The 15388-nt window shown below is 27.0% G+C and overlaps 1 protein-coding gene and 2 long non-coding RNA genes across 20 annotated transcripts in view; 1 reads left to right on the top strand and 2 right to left on the bottom strand.

Annotated features, from left to right (window-relative positions):
* Positions 1 to 694: 694 nt before the first annotated feature.
* LOC141447717 (uncharacterized) lies at positions 695 to 7679 on the bottom strand. Of its 2 annotated transcripts, XR_012454538.1 has the most exons (6): positions 7062 to 7674; positions 5493 to 5582; positions 5227 to 5394; positions 5001 to 5140; positions 1985 to 2030; positions 695 to 1610 (listed from the first exon to the last, which is right to left on the bottom strand). It is a non-coding gene; the product is annotated as an uncharacterized lncRNA (long non-coding RNA). The 2 variants fall into 2 exon arrangements; XR_012454537.1 differs by having other exon boundaries at positions 5227 to 5582; positions 7062 to 7679.
* On the top strand, positions 6334 to 9907 carry LOC141447720 (uncharacterized). Its single transcript, XR_012454541.1, has 2 exons — positions 6334 to 6471; positions 8740 to 9907. It is a non-coding gene; the product is annotated as an uncharacterized lncRNA (long non-coding RNA).
* msn (serine/threonine-protein kinase msn) overlaps positions 9374 to 15388 on the bottom strand; it is a 42765-nt gene continuing 36750 nt past the window's right edge. For all 17 annotated transcript variants that reach the window (XM_074115407.1, XM_074115404.1, XM_074115411.1 and 14 more), the window contains one exon: positions 9374 to 15266. The gene's annotated coding sequence lies outside the window, so the exon portion shown is untranslated. The remainder of the gene's footprint in view (positions 15267 to 15388) is intronic.

Raw genomic sequence — 15388 nt, 5'->3', positions numbered from 1 at the left:
AAACTATACCTACTTCTATATCTAAAATTTAAAACTATACCTATTTTTATAACTAATTTTTAAAACTACCTACTTTTATGAATAATTCTTAATACTATACCTACTTTTATAATTAATTCTTAAAACTATACCTACTTTTATATCTAATACTTAAAACTATACCTATTTTTATAACTAATTTTTAAAACTACCTACTTTTATAATTAATTCTTAAAACTATACCTACTTCTATATCTAATACTTAAAACTATACCTATTTTTATAACTAATTCTTGAAACTACCTACTTCTATATCTAATTCTTAAAACTGTACGTAGTATTTCTACAACTAATTCTTACAACTATACCTATTTTTATAAATAATTCTTAAAACTACAACTACTTCTACAACTAATTCTTAATACTATACCTATTTCTACAACTAATTCTTAAAACTACCTAATTCTTAAAACTATACCTACTTCTATATCTAAAATTTAAAACTATACCTATTTTTATAACTAATTTTTAAAACTACCTACATTTATGAATAATTCTTAATACTATACCTACTTTTATAAATAATTCTTATAACTATACCTACTTCTACAACTAATTCTTAAAACTATACCTATTTCTACAACTAACTCTTAATACTACCTATTTTAATAACTAATTCTTAAAACTATACCTATTTTTATAACTAATTCTTAAAACTACCTGTTTTTATAACTAATTCTTATACCTACTATATCTAATTCTTAAAACTATACCTATATCTACAACTAATACTTAATTCATTATCTACTCTAATACTAAACTACAACTAAAACTAGCCATGTATCAGTTTTTATAGCCACTTATGATAAAGTAAATTCTTAAAACTCTGTTTTTTTACATGTATGAGAATTTGTTAATAAAAGAATATCCTAGTAAATAACCTATTAAATAATTTGTATAGTTTTAATATAGTTATCCCAAATGATACTGCACCAGATAATACTTTCATATTCTACAACTTTTAATTAAATTTGAAAAAAAAAGTGTGAAAAGTGTACTGTCTCTGTTAGCCTACTCCCGGGAGTAGTTGCCCAGGGAGCACCTCGAGGAGGTAGAGATCAGTTTTCGCTCCCCAAAAACCTCTATCTTAATAACAATAAGTTATAGGAATAACTTTCCTTATTAATGCAATGTACTAACTTAAAATCTCGATGATTGTTTTAGATCAACTTTAGGAAGTAATTAACTTACCCATTTCTCATTAAATCAACGATATTTACATCTTTCTTTTTATTTATTGCTTAACTCTAAAGTGAAGGTTGTCTTTCATATTGTGCGCTTTAAAATTATTTCAAAATCCAATCAATTGTAGTTTGTATCATGTTTCATTTGAATCCTTAATTGATTTTGTTTTAAACTATTTGAATTTCTATTAAAAATTTTTAATTTGCAGTTCTTATTGAATATAATAATAAATATTACTTACTTGTATTTTTTCCAAAATTTACTTAACCCCTGCGTATTCAGTTCAAGGTAGGTAAAGACAATCGCCTGTTTGGGGTGACTTGCTTCATAATTTGGATTATTGATTGTTTTAGTGTAGTGGTTAAGAAATGTTCCAAGGTAGAAAGCTATTTCAAGAGTGCAGTTACAAAAAATAAAAATAAATTAATTCAAAAATATTAATTTAAATGTGCTTAAGTGTCTGAAATGAATTTTAGAAATTGCTCAGATTATAAAAAAAAAATTTAAATAAAAATTAATTTCAAGTTAAAATGTAAAAATTAATAAAGTGAAATAGAAAAATAATTAAGGAAATACGAATGAATCATTGCTTGTCCAGGCATGCAAGATTCATTGGTCGACCACGTGCTAATTCAATTCTTTTAATTTTTTACTAAAAAAATATCTAAAACTCCGTAAATTTAATATAGTTGTATCACTTTATTAATTTTAACAAAAATTTGATTGAATTTAATTTAAAAAATAATAAAATCTTACTTACGTGAACAGCGTGGTTGTTCACTGGTCGGGAGCCCAATGGCAACTGACTGCAAAAATCCGTTAGTCGCCATATTTGAACTTACATTTTTTTATAAAATCAAATTTAAGCAAAATTCTGATTACATTTGATAAATAATAGTTAATTTAGATAAAAAAAATTATTTTCCCACAGTAATAATTGTTTCAAAGTCTTTTTTAAATAATTAATTTGGGACTACTTTATGACGTCACGTATAAAGCACGTGGACGTGCGGAAGAATACAAAAAGTAGTTCCAATTAAAAATTAATAATACTAATTATTTCCTTTTAAAAAATGTTAAAATTTTAAATGATTAAGTTGAATAAATTGTTAAAAAATTGATTTTTCACTAGAAATTATTTTTTAAGGTAAAAATGAGCACCTGTACTTCTGACCTTCTTTTGCTAATTCTTGAAAATCTGCTCGATAGATGTTCTTGAAATTTGGAATTTTAATAAAATAATAGGTAATGTTTATTAATAAATTAGTAGTAAAACGTAATATTTTATTTAAACGCTAGTTTACGAGTTAGACCTAGAGCTGAAGATGTACTCCAAAAGTGGTCTCAAAGTAAAATTTCAGAAAATGGTTTTCAATATAATTTATGTAATATTGCCTAAATAAGAAGTTCACAAAGTTTGAACAAAATCTTTGAAGCCGTTTTTAAGAAAATCCGAAATAACTACTTAACCTATTACCTACCCATATACCTGGCGAATTTCCATTAACCTACGAAATAACTTTATCTTTTAAGTTAATATTTGTATAAAATCTTCATTTCCTGTAATTCTACGTTAGCAGTAAGATCTTAATCTTGCATTGAAATTGTTTCTTATGTAAGCCTTAGAGTGGAAAAGCTAGTTACGTCAATATTCTTTCACAATGAAATTTTAGCTCGCAATTACTGATCATTTACGCTTTATAATTGAATTTGACATCATATTAAAGAATAATAGTTAAGTGTAGGCGGAAACTTTAACCTGTGAGCCATTTTCTAAAGAACTCAAACCAGCCTTTACACAATCTTCCTTTTTGCTGCATGTGCACTCTATCAGTTTCCTTTCTATTGGTTAATATTAATAAAAAAAACTAAATTTAGGTTTTACTTTTGTGGTTTACATGGTTTAAACATGCTATATTAAGCTTAAGAACAGTTAAGATCCTAAATGTGATGTTCACTTCACTAAGATAGCTCAAAAACCAATACTCAATACATACGTTCAACATTTACTTTTCTGATTCATCAATGTAGCAATTTTAGAGTAAATTAAGATATGTTTAACAATAATATACCACCTAGAATCCTGAATATTAATATAGCTACAAAGAATTGAGAATGTGGGATCTTATTTCGTTCAAAATACCTTCTAATTATGTGATCTACCATCATTTACAAGAACAGTAAGCAGACTAATATCTAATAAAGTTTCATAATAGTTACGAATTCTATGTAAATTTGTAATTTTTTATTTATACTTGTAAAATTTGGTGGAAAAGAGGTAGGTAGTTCTACCGCTCAATTCTGGTTCATCTTTTTACCAAAAATAGCTACAATTACACGGTTCATCATCAAACAAATCAATCTAAGCTTAAAAACAAAGATGAATTTGTGAATTATATTTGTAACAATAGTAAAAAAAACAGGTGAATTGTTCTAACGTTGAATTATTGTATAAGCATTTCTTTTTATTCGTATTTAACGACAAATTGTAAGCTTTACCAAAATCTTCTTATTGTAAGTTCTAAAGGGCAACATATTTAAATACAAATCGTGAATTTTAAATAAATATAGAATTATTTAATTCAAAGTATGAGGTGTGCCTCAAAATCAATTCTCTAAACGTTTTCAATAAAAATGAATGTTCTATTTGATAAAATACATAAATTTAATAAAATCTGGAGTTACTACAGTATGGAGTCATCTCCATAAATGTTTTATTAAACCTGAAAAATGAATTCTTGCAGAACCAAATGTTCTAAATCACACACAGTTTACAATATTTTACCATCTTGTTTATTTAAAGATGTTTTAGGGGCAACTAAAGCTTTAATAAAACTTCTGAGTTATCAAGAAGATTTGCAATAATGATGGAAGTAATAAAAATAAATAAGTAAATAGGATAAAATAGAACTGGGAACACCTAACTAGAGTATATAATCCTCCTGTAATTTGTCGCGCACCCAGAAAAAATGAATGAAATAGTAAATACAACTGTCGAAGCAGGGATCGCTTCAGGGTATAAGGAGAAATGTATTGTAAGAGCAACAAAGGGAATTTATCACGGTATTTACAGTCAAATGAATTATAATATTAATTACCTGAATACAAATTTGAAATTAAAAGATATCAGTATTGTAATGAAGTGTAGGGGCGCTCTAGTGAATTTGAATTGTAAGACATTACCAAAAATTGTAAATAAAATTATCAATCTTGAAATAATATTTCGAAGTGATTTTGATTCGCTGTTAAAGTGCAACCCGCCAGATTTAAATGTAAATATAAAATAAAGAAATATTTGGAATGAGATCCAATTAAAGTTTCTATTTATTTATGGAGTGGTAATTTACATTTTATCATAATTTTAACAAAACATTATTACGAATAAACTGGCCAGCGTAAGGGTCTGACATCTAATAAATTCTAAAAAATATTAATAAAAAATTAATGCAATAAAATTACTTAAATGATAACAATTGTTATAATAATTCCAGTAAGCACATGCTTTTTGAATGTTTCTAAATGGCTGAAATTACAAGCGGAAGAATGAATGAAATGTTGGGTACTTGCTGATTTTTGTATCTTTTGTCCTTTAATCAACCCATATACTTAACTTTTTGAACTGTAAGTTTATGCTAAAAGATAACAATGAAATCTTGAAGGCGACAAAGCACTTCAATTAAGTGATCAATTAATTTTGTGATTTACGAATCTAAACAATTGAACTTTATAGAATATTATAGGAAGTTTAATTATTTGAATATTTTATAACTACATACCCTGTTTGAATGCACTCTTGCATTATCCTTGCCACCTTTAGCATTAGTTGAGTCTTGCGTAACCTTCCATAAATTAATTTATATTACAATGCCATTTTTCTCGCTCGTTTTAATCAATAAACTATAGACAGGACCCACACCTTCAAAATTATCGATAGATTTTAATTAAAGTTCTTAAATTAATAGTCTTGCAAAATCATTTTTAATTATAAAAACAATTTCTTACCGCTTTAAATCTATGTGATCTGTTGTTACCTCCACCTTACGAATAGTAAGTTCTATGTAAAAATTTATATTATACTTATTTTCAAAAGCAAAAACGTTCTTTTCACAAACTAAGAGCAGGTTTGTTAAAATCTAAAGATCTAATAAGGGCGGCGGATTTCCCTCTAGCCTACACGTCCAATAATCAACAAAAACAATGGAATACAAACAACTACATGCCATTGACGCAATTAATAATATTATTATTATTATTACTACAAAACAAACCTTATTTCAAGAAAAGTTTTCCCATTAATATAATTCTTCCTTAGCTATAGCGCATAGCTTTCCAAGGAAGCTAGCAACACATGGATCACACTGGAAGAACGTTTGTTTGCAATCATCTCATCCACTGATCAATAGTGAATTAATAATAAAAATTACAACTAATTTTAGCGATTGCCTTCTTCACACATTTTTAAAAAATCGCCAAGGAAAATAGAGGTTGGTTCTAATATTAACATTTCTACTGAAAAATTCAAGCAAAATGTGCAGCACTATCACTTTCTTTCATGTTTTTGTGCTTCATAATTCATATGTGTCTTAATAAATAAGAAGCTACACTTAAAGATGAAGCATAATCATTTATTCCTGGACCAAGATCAAGCAGTATAGAATTAGGAAAAGGGCAGGACCGAATAAGTATTTATTAATAAGAAACAAAAATTACCAATTAGTTTGGTCTAGGCATAAGTTTTTTAAAAAATAATCATTAAGAAATTAAATGTTCTGTGATAAATGTTGAGTTACAAATAAATATTTATGGATTAAAAACTTATTTTTTTATTTTATCCACTGAAATGATTATTAAAATATACTTACGACTTTTTATCATAACATCGAACACATGGTTTCAGAGAAAGAACACATTTTATTTGTGGGTGTCACTTTAAAGTAGACTTAATGCCACCATTAGACAGGTAACACAGGCCTCGTAAAAAAACAGTTACTTTTTAACAGAGAAATAGGACAATCAAACAACCAGTTTACAAATGTGGAACAAACGTAACGAAAACAGCAAGACGAGAAGGCAGCATATGATGTCTTGCCTCCCTCTCAGAAACCCTTGAAAAAAGAAAAGCTATTTGGTTCTATATAATCTACTAGATAGAAAATACTTTCCAAAATGTTCAAGTATAAAAATAATTAAAACTGTCCGGTAGAACAGTTTTATAAGAGTTGATCGTCAAAAAGTTCACGAAAAAGCGTAAGTTGAAAAACACCTAACTTTAATCATTTTTTTCACTTCTATAAAAGATAAAAAGTCCCTTTTTTTTTATACATATAATATACTGCAAATCCTGGAAAGTCAACTATATTCTTAGAGTACCTACATGAAAACTAGTGGTGTCTCCTTAATCAAAATTGGTATGTTTTCACTGCATTAGAAACCAGTTGAAACTCTTAATGAAACTGAACTAATAGACAAAAATCAATTAACTGTCAACCAAGAAATGGGTTTACATTATGCAAATTAAGGCAGTGAAAAACCAGCAAAGAATCATGAAAATATTACCATGCGCAGAAAACGTTATAACAACTTAGAAACATCTCAAAAGGAGCAAAATGTGATATATGATTCAAATTCTGGCTTTAGACCAAGATCTTGTAAAAAGCTATTTATAAGGGCTTTATTGAATAGTATTTAGAGATAAACTCTTAAAAAAGAATATATGGGCGAATTAATTTTCATGCTTTTAGAAGAATGTTATCCTTAGAGATGGAACAAATTCTTGTGGTGCTGCTTATAACTAATCTTTTCAGAAACACATTTCTTTTAATAATAATTTATTTTACCTTAAATTATTGGTATTATTGCATTGATTTTTTTTTCACTTTGTTAAATAAACCAGTAAACTAATAATTCAAATAAGTTTTGTTAATGTACACAACAAATAAACACCCCCTGCTCATCGTACACAAGACTTCAACCATGGAACCGACTGGTTAACTAAAACAGAAGGTTAAACTAAATATTAACCGTCCCGAAGAATACCGATACTTGCCGACTACATTCGTGTAGATGTAGTAGCAAGTGAAACAGATAGTGGAAGGTAACAGCCGGCTAAGGCAGCATGGGTTCTGACCCATGTAATATCTTTGTGTTAGTGACTACTTTTCTCGGAATTACCTCACTAACACTAAGATCTTACGTGGGTCAGAACCCCGGCTGCCTTAGCCGCCTGTTACCTTCCACTACCTGTTTCACATACAACTGTACGAATATAGTCGGCTATTATCGATAATCTTCGGTCAAGTTGATTTTATTTAATTCAACCATCTCCTTTAGTTTACTAGTTGTGAAAAGGAGACAGTAACTACTAGCGCTCACTTGTATTTAGGTTACTAAGTGCATAACTACTAATTAAAAATAAATTATTATTTTATCTCAATATTATTCCAGTTACTTTACCAACTATGATTTTAATATAAATAATTCCATTTCAACCCAGATAATACTTTTAACATTTCACTTATTGCACTAAAAGAAAAACTGCTGATTATGATGTAATCAGCTCTTAGGTTTTTTTAGTATTTACTTTCCTAAAGTAAGTTTTAAAAAAATCAAGAGCGCTACGTCGAGGAAAATTAGAATAACTACTTACTGCACATTAAAGTGACTGACTTGAGAGAATAAGGAATAAATTAGATTGAATTTAATAATCTTTTGTATTCAGTTTTTCAAGGGAAAAAAGCAGGGAAACTGGAAAGGTAAAACTATGAAATATTTTGTATTTTTCCTTTTTTTTCTGAATCTCTGTATCCAAAAATAACCCGTATAAAATACGATTGGCATAAAAAGATAATGTTAGAAACAGAAAATAAAAAATTTACTAGTAAAGATTTTCTATTTTTCCCTTCTTTTTTTTTTTAATCTTTACATGCAAAATTCAGCCCACCTAATAAGTGTAGTATACGCCTGCTATAAACATACAATGTTGGAAAAAGAAAATAAGGAATTTCCAGCAAAACTAATGAAGATTTCCTATTTTTTCGATAAAGTTAATGAAGATTTTCCTGTTTTGTAAAGTTAAATGATTTATTAATTCCCCAAGACGCTTAAATCGGTAGTAGGACTATTATAACAGTGAGACCAGAGATATTTTACTCATTGTGCCCGAATAAATTGGCGTTATTTTATAAAAATTAACATTGCACCGAAATGAAATTGATTAAGAACATTAATTCATTCCCAAAATATCGTTATAAAATAAAAAAACTCACGTTAACATTTCGATCTACATGTATAGTACTCTTTAAGTTAGTGAAAATCGTAATTTTAAAGATGTCTACCCAGCTCCTCTCATCAGAATTTCTTTTAGACCGATCTTCCTGGAAAAATGTTTCCAATACACGTTGAAGGCCACATGAGTTTTATATAAAAGGTCAATTTTTTTTATAGTTGTAGGATTTAAATCTCTAGATTATAGTCAGGTTTCTACTAGAATCAATACATCAATTTATTAATTTTCAGCTTCTAGTGATTTTCCATTTTTCGAGATATTTTATTCACACATACTCACAAGGGTTATTTTCTAAAGCCACATTTTCTGACTCAAGATCCTCAAAAGGACCTTACCGAGAAAATTCCATATCCAAAAATTGAATGGTCGTAATACTTTTACTAAAAGTAAAAGGAAGTGGGGAAAAAAATGAACAAATCAGGAATGCTGCTGCAGGAAAAGGAAATAAGACGAAGTAATAAAACAAAAGAAGAAATTATTACAAACAATTTAATATATATGATGTTTATATTTAATAGGTATAAAAAGCAACAATATATATAATAATGACTACAATATTTCAGGTGAATATAAAATAAAAAACTTTTTAATTATAGAAAATATGTATAAAAAAGGACTTCTTTAGAAAAAAAAAAAATTATTTTTGTTCTCTCACTTTCTCGAAAAATTATAAATTAAGCTTACGAAATAATTAACGGGAGAAAATGTGGCATTTTTTGCCTTCTTCACAAAGGGGTTACCACCATAAAGTTTCTAATAGAAAAAATTATGAAGTAAAAAGTTTAAAAAAATGTTTTTCATTATAAACAATGAAAATATTTTTTCAAAAATATTTACATACAGAAAGAACAAAATACCAACCCCTTTTATACCTTTTTTTTTTTTTTTTTTTTTTTTCACTTTCTTGTAAACCAAAAAAGTAATGAAGTTTACAAAATTTATTATATTACCTACAGAAACTTTAATTTACCCCATCTTTTATTTTGTATTTATTCTGTGTTCATAGAAAAAATTGTGATACTTGATTTAGATGTTTCTCACCTTAATTTATTAATTTCACAACAATGAAATTGTTTCCTTAAAAAGAAATAAATCAATGACTGAAATATGTATAAATATAATTTATAATATATTGTTTAAGAATAATTAGTTTCTTTTTTGTGTGTAGTTAGAATGATTATTTACATAAATTATAATAAAGTGATATATTTATTAATTATTTAGGAGGAAAAATTGTGAAAAATTAATTTTTGTTTTCTGTACACAATTCCCTAGAAATATTGTAATAAAAAAAAAATATACATATATGATAAATTCTTCTGAATTAACTATAAATATATACAAAAAAAAAAAAAATCGTTTAATTATTTTTAAAATTTGTTTTAAATAAAACGAAATTATTTGAGCAATAAAATATTGGGGGAGTGGCTAAAAAAAAAGGCGCTGAAGAAAGATGTATGCGTTGTTTCTGTTGAGAGTAAGAAATATTATTTGAAACACAATTTTAGATATGGGTTGAAACACTTTCTTGACATTGCTAAGTGTTTGTAAAGGTTAAAGCGCGTCATTTTACAAGTAGAGGAATCTAAAAAAAAAGAAATCTGTTTTGAAGGAGGGGGCAAGTGAATTGCGAATATTGTGGGTCTGTTTTTCATCATTCAAACTCGTCTATTTAATATATTTCTACAAAACCGTGAGGCTGCTTTTCGGAAGACTCTTACTCTTCATTAAAAACCACTGCGGGTTTAAGAAGCAAGTGCATGCATCAATGGGCCTGGATATCCTGCAACAGAAAGGAGAGAAAGCAATATATCACGTATTGGGTCATTGTAACTGAAATTGCATGACCGAAATTTCGGCTCCTCGGGGATGTAACAATGAATCGGTCATTTACAGCTTAATCCAGCAGCCTCTAATCACACTCCCACGTGTTATCAAACATACATTTATGGCCGAAGCGAGTACTAATCAAATGAAGAGAATTGAAATAGGTTGATCAAAGGGGTGACACTACAACAGACGAGAATAAGCTAACTTGGCCGTTCTCCAGGAATCTGTCAACAATTGCTAAAACAAAGTACTTTCTAACTTCTAAGTTCTAAAAAAAAAAAAAAAGCATTAGTTTTCCAAATTTGTCTCCACGCTGCTAGACTTTTGGATCTCTTTCAACCAAGCTAGCAAAGAGTTGCCACATTACGAAGCTCCCCAGATTGCAAGCTACTTTAATAAGAAAATTAAATTCAATATGAACTACGCGCCTTCAAAGAATTGTGTAAAATAAAAAAATTATTAAGAACACATAAAAAACAAAAATTGTCCACAACCCAAATTTTAATATTAAATATTATTACTCTTTTTTTTTCCTTTCAAGACTATTATTTCTTTACTAATTAATTGAATCTAAAAATCCGTCGATTTGTATTTTTTAATAGAAAAGATCAGGCACAATAACATGTAAACATTTTTTTTTATTTATTGTGTTTTTTTCTTTAATGTGCAATTAAAGCCGATGAAGTAATTTAAATGTTAAGATGAGCTTAAATTTTATAACAATTTACTAAAGAGAGCTTTAAAATAGGGGGAATTAATTACATCTACAACTATACATAACGATTAATCATCAAAGAAGAACAAGTTTGAGTTGAAAAGTTTAAGGCTGTGCTAGGAATAAATTATTGTATTCTGGTAAATGGAAAAACAATTATTATTCTTCGTTCAGGTAAGAAATATGATTATATAAATCGATTAATAGTAAAGTATGTTCAGTAAAACTAAAATTTAACTCAATTTCTTCTTAATTATAAAGATTTAGAATTTTCAGATATGCAGTTTCAAATATTTCTTAACAAATATAAGGTGAATTGACCCAATTCCTGAATCGCGATTAGCATTCATTACACATTTTACTTTAAACCACACAAAGAATAGGTATTTCAATGGAAACACACCTACAACAGTTACAAGGATTTTACTACTTTGTTGATAACTCTACCGCTTTGCGTGTTAACTGATAACTAAAAAAAAAGAAGAGATATCGGATTAAAAATATTGCAAAAACTTAAGAGCATTTATCAAATGGAGAAACCAATAAAGAGAACTTGGTAGAAATCTTCACCATTATGTTATCATTGTCGAGGAGCTGCCCATCTTAAAAGAAGTGTGATATGGTCATGGATATAACATAAACAGGATGCAGAAGGAAGGCGGTAATACATGTTTAGAAAACCAGGTATTCTGAAAACACAATTATTTGATCGGATACCTTTCTGTGGGCGAAAGGCAAATGCCCAATACCAGTCCAATAATAATAATATATGGCAGGAGTTTTCACGAACCATTGACTAAAACTCCGACACACATAAATACTCTTGCACAAAATGGAAGACTAGTTTTCCTCTAGAAAGCATCAAAACATCGGCTTCTAAATTAAAACAAATTCTTCGCAGGAAAGCAAACCTTTTAACAGATGGAAGAAAAAATAAATAAATAAAATAAAACAAATTCACTAGGGGTGGGGGGGGGGAATTATGAGGGTATTTCGAGATGTGGGTCAAAAAAGCCTCATGATAATCTTCCTCTCTTCCTTACTGATAATACACAGCAACAGAAATTTCATTCTAAAAAGTTCCATTCAAGACTTATATACATATATACTATATACAGGGTGATCCATTTAAAACGCACCAATTGCTAATAACTTTTTAGAAAAGCGGAATTTCGAAAAAACCCACGAAGTAAACTATATGTTTTTTTGGTCTAGTTTCCAAATGTTTCACCCCCGATGCTGTATCTTCATTTTTGGCGGAGTTATTTAAAGTTTTGACAATGATTATAAAAACCAGTGGTCTTTATGACAATGATTATAACCAGTGGTCCTTATGAAACCCCAATCGGGTTTTTAGCCGTAACTCCGCCAAAAATAAAGATACAGCATCGGGGGTGAAACATTTGGAAACTAGACCAAAAAAACATATAGTTTACTTCGTAAGTTTTTTCGAAATTCCGCTTTCCTAAAAAGTTATTAGCGATTGGTGCGTTTTAAATGGATCACCCTGTATAAATCAATGGTGGATACGTAATCAGAGTTTTAGTAAATACGCTGGTGCAGGGGGATTCGCTTATCTTACAAGTTTTTTTTTCTTTTCTCTACGCTTGTTAACAACGTTCAAGAATTGGGACGTACAAAAACCAATTCATTAAACAATAGTAAGGTGAATTTTACAAACATTAGGGCAAAGATTGCAAGTATGTCAACATAAAATGAATAAAATTTACATAAAATAAAATTACACAGACAAAATTAATTATTAATAGTAATGATAGACTAGCAGATAGATACAATTCCACATAATTTTATGTTTTAATAAAATTTGTTTCCTTTATTACTTTTGATCGCATAATGCCCTAGATTAAAAAAAAAAAAACTATGAGACAATGTGAAAATATTTCTTTACTTTTACCACGTACAACTTTAAATAGAAAAGATGGGTTATCGATTTATTTATTCGAGTGTTCTAATAATTATTACATAATTAAAAAATAAAAATGTACAGTTATAAAAAAAAATTTGTAAAATTAATATTTTTTAAAAAGAAAAATTAAGCAGAAATTTTTAGGAATGCAATTTTATTTATTTTAATGGTGTTTTTTATTTTTTGAAATTTTTTGAGCTACTAAATGTAAAATTTTGTGAAAATCCAGTATTTGTTTTTTCAAAATTCCGAAATAAGGGCACAAAATTTATCATTACCTCTTAAGTATTAAGAACAAAGGAAAAAATAGTACAAACAGAAATAATGAAACAAATAAAACCTAATTCCACATTAGAAGGCACAGTCTTTCTTAAAAAATTTCTACAACACAGTTCTATTTTTCTTCTTCATCATTACTAAGATTAAACAAAAACTTTAATTAATATTTACTGGGAAAAATTCTTCATTAATTCAACAATTAATTACTTTATTCACACTTAATACAAAACACCAACATTCTTTGTATTCAATTTAAAAAAAAAAAAAATTATTTGCTACATTCAAGGAATTTATTATTATTTTTTTTAAGAGGAATGTGATTTTATGTATATATATACCTTTTTGTTTTTATTATTAATTAAGTCCTGTGCCCTTATTTATTAATTTATTTTGAAGCTAACACTTTTTTTTTACGATTTTTATTTTATATTGCTACATCACTACTTAACTAAATAGCATTACATAAATTATTGATTTTTTTTCTTCTTGATTTTTGTTATTATTCAATTATTTTTGTTTTAAAGTTTATTTGAAATAAACAAAAAATAATTTGATAAAAAATAATATTTCACGGGAATTGCACCTAAAGATTATATAAAGTCCCCAAACACTATAAAAATTAATAAACATTTGTTTTTAGTATGAAGAAAATAATACCTTTTTTTTTTTTTTTTTTTTTAGATTTATTCCAAGAGTCTATATTTCAAGTTATAGTCTAGTGGAACTAAAAGAATTCTGGGTGTTATTGGGAAATTTTTTTTAGTAATTAATTACCCAAAATTTTAGATAATACAATTTATACTGGGTGACCTTTAAGTATAATAACATGCTATATTCTTAATAATAAAAAGATAGGTCAGACAACATGGAATTAAACATTGAACATATCACTTGTACTAAATCCTGAATAATGGCTGATATCTTTTACAAATTATAACTAAAATTTTGGAACATTTGTTTATAGAATCAAAGAAGTAAAATTTAAACACGTACATACGCAAACTGATCACTTTTAACAGCATTGATAATAAACCCAAACTCATATTAATAATGTACCCATTATTATATGAAAAATAATAATAAAATCTGTGTATTGTAATATTATTATTATATTTACTATACAAATATTTATTTATTTATAATTTATAGTGTTTGGTTTCATAAATATTTATAAGTAAAAAAGTATTATTGAAAAAATATCACATCCATACTGTGGGCGTCAATAGTGATGACACTTCTATATATTAATAAAAATAACGAAACACAAGAAGAGAAATAAATGGCAATCCTCCCAAAATTGCCAGAACAATTTATTTATATATAATTATATTTAATAAGATTTTACAATAAATAACAATAATTATAGTGATAAAAAGAAAATTCAAAGATGGAAACAAAGCTTTCTTTATTTTTATTTTATTTATTTTTTTTTGTCTTGCAAGTGTTAGCAACCTTTATGCATTTTTAATAATGTATTGTTTTATATATGTATTATTTTCAATTAATTTACTTTATTTATCAGATCAATTTAAAAAAATAAGATAGAAAGAAAAAATGAAAAGGAAATTGTTGGTTTTTTTTAGTACAAGCTAAGATCGCCTTTTTTAATAAACAAAATATAAAACGAAATAACAGATTTTTTTGGCACTTTATAAAAAAATGATTCCATTGTTTTTTTTTTTTTCTTTCTTTCTTGACTTTAGGGGCACAAAGAGAACAGTATTTTTTTAAAAAATAGATTCAATAACTGCTCTCTTTTTTTACCATACATCATGTATCTTTATTATTCGTATATTTTTATTATTTTTTTTACATACAAACGTTCGTATGTCTATTTTTTTTTTTTGTATTTATAATATTTATATGTATATATATATATAAAGAAGAAATTAAATTTATAAAGTTGGAGCTATTCATTAAGTGTGGTAACAAAGCGTTGTATGTGATGTCATAAATACGGCTGTTACTAACGCTCCAAAACTTTATAAATATTAGTGGCGATACTCCTGAAATTAATATGATTAAAAATGTAATTATTAGAATTAATATTTTTAAAAAAATAAGGATATTTTGTAAACTTCTATCTTAAATTTGTTACAAGGATAAAAATTTAGGTACACTTAGAGCC

Source organism: Rhodnius prolixus, unplaced genomic scaffold (assembly GCF_049639745.1).
Source record: "Rhodnius prolixus isolate KJV_2025 unplaced genomic scaffold, Rpr scaffold_13, whole genome shotgun sequence".
NCBI lineage: Eukaryota > Metazoa > Arthropoda > Insecta > Hemiptera > Reduviidae > Rhodnius > Rhodnius prolixus.
This window is presented reverse-complemented; position numbering and strand designations above follow the sequence as displayed.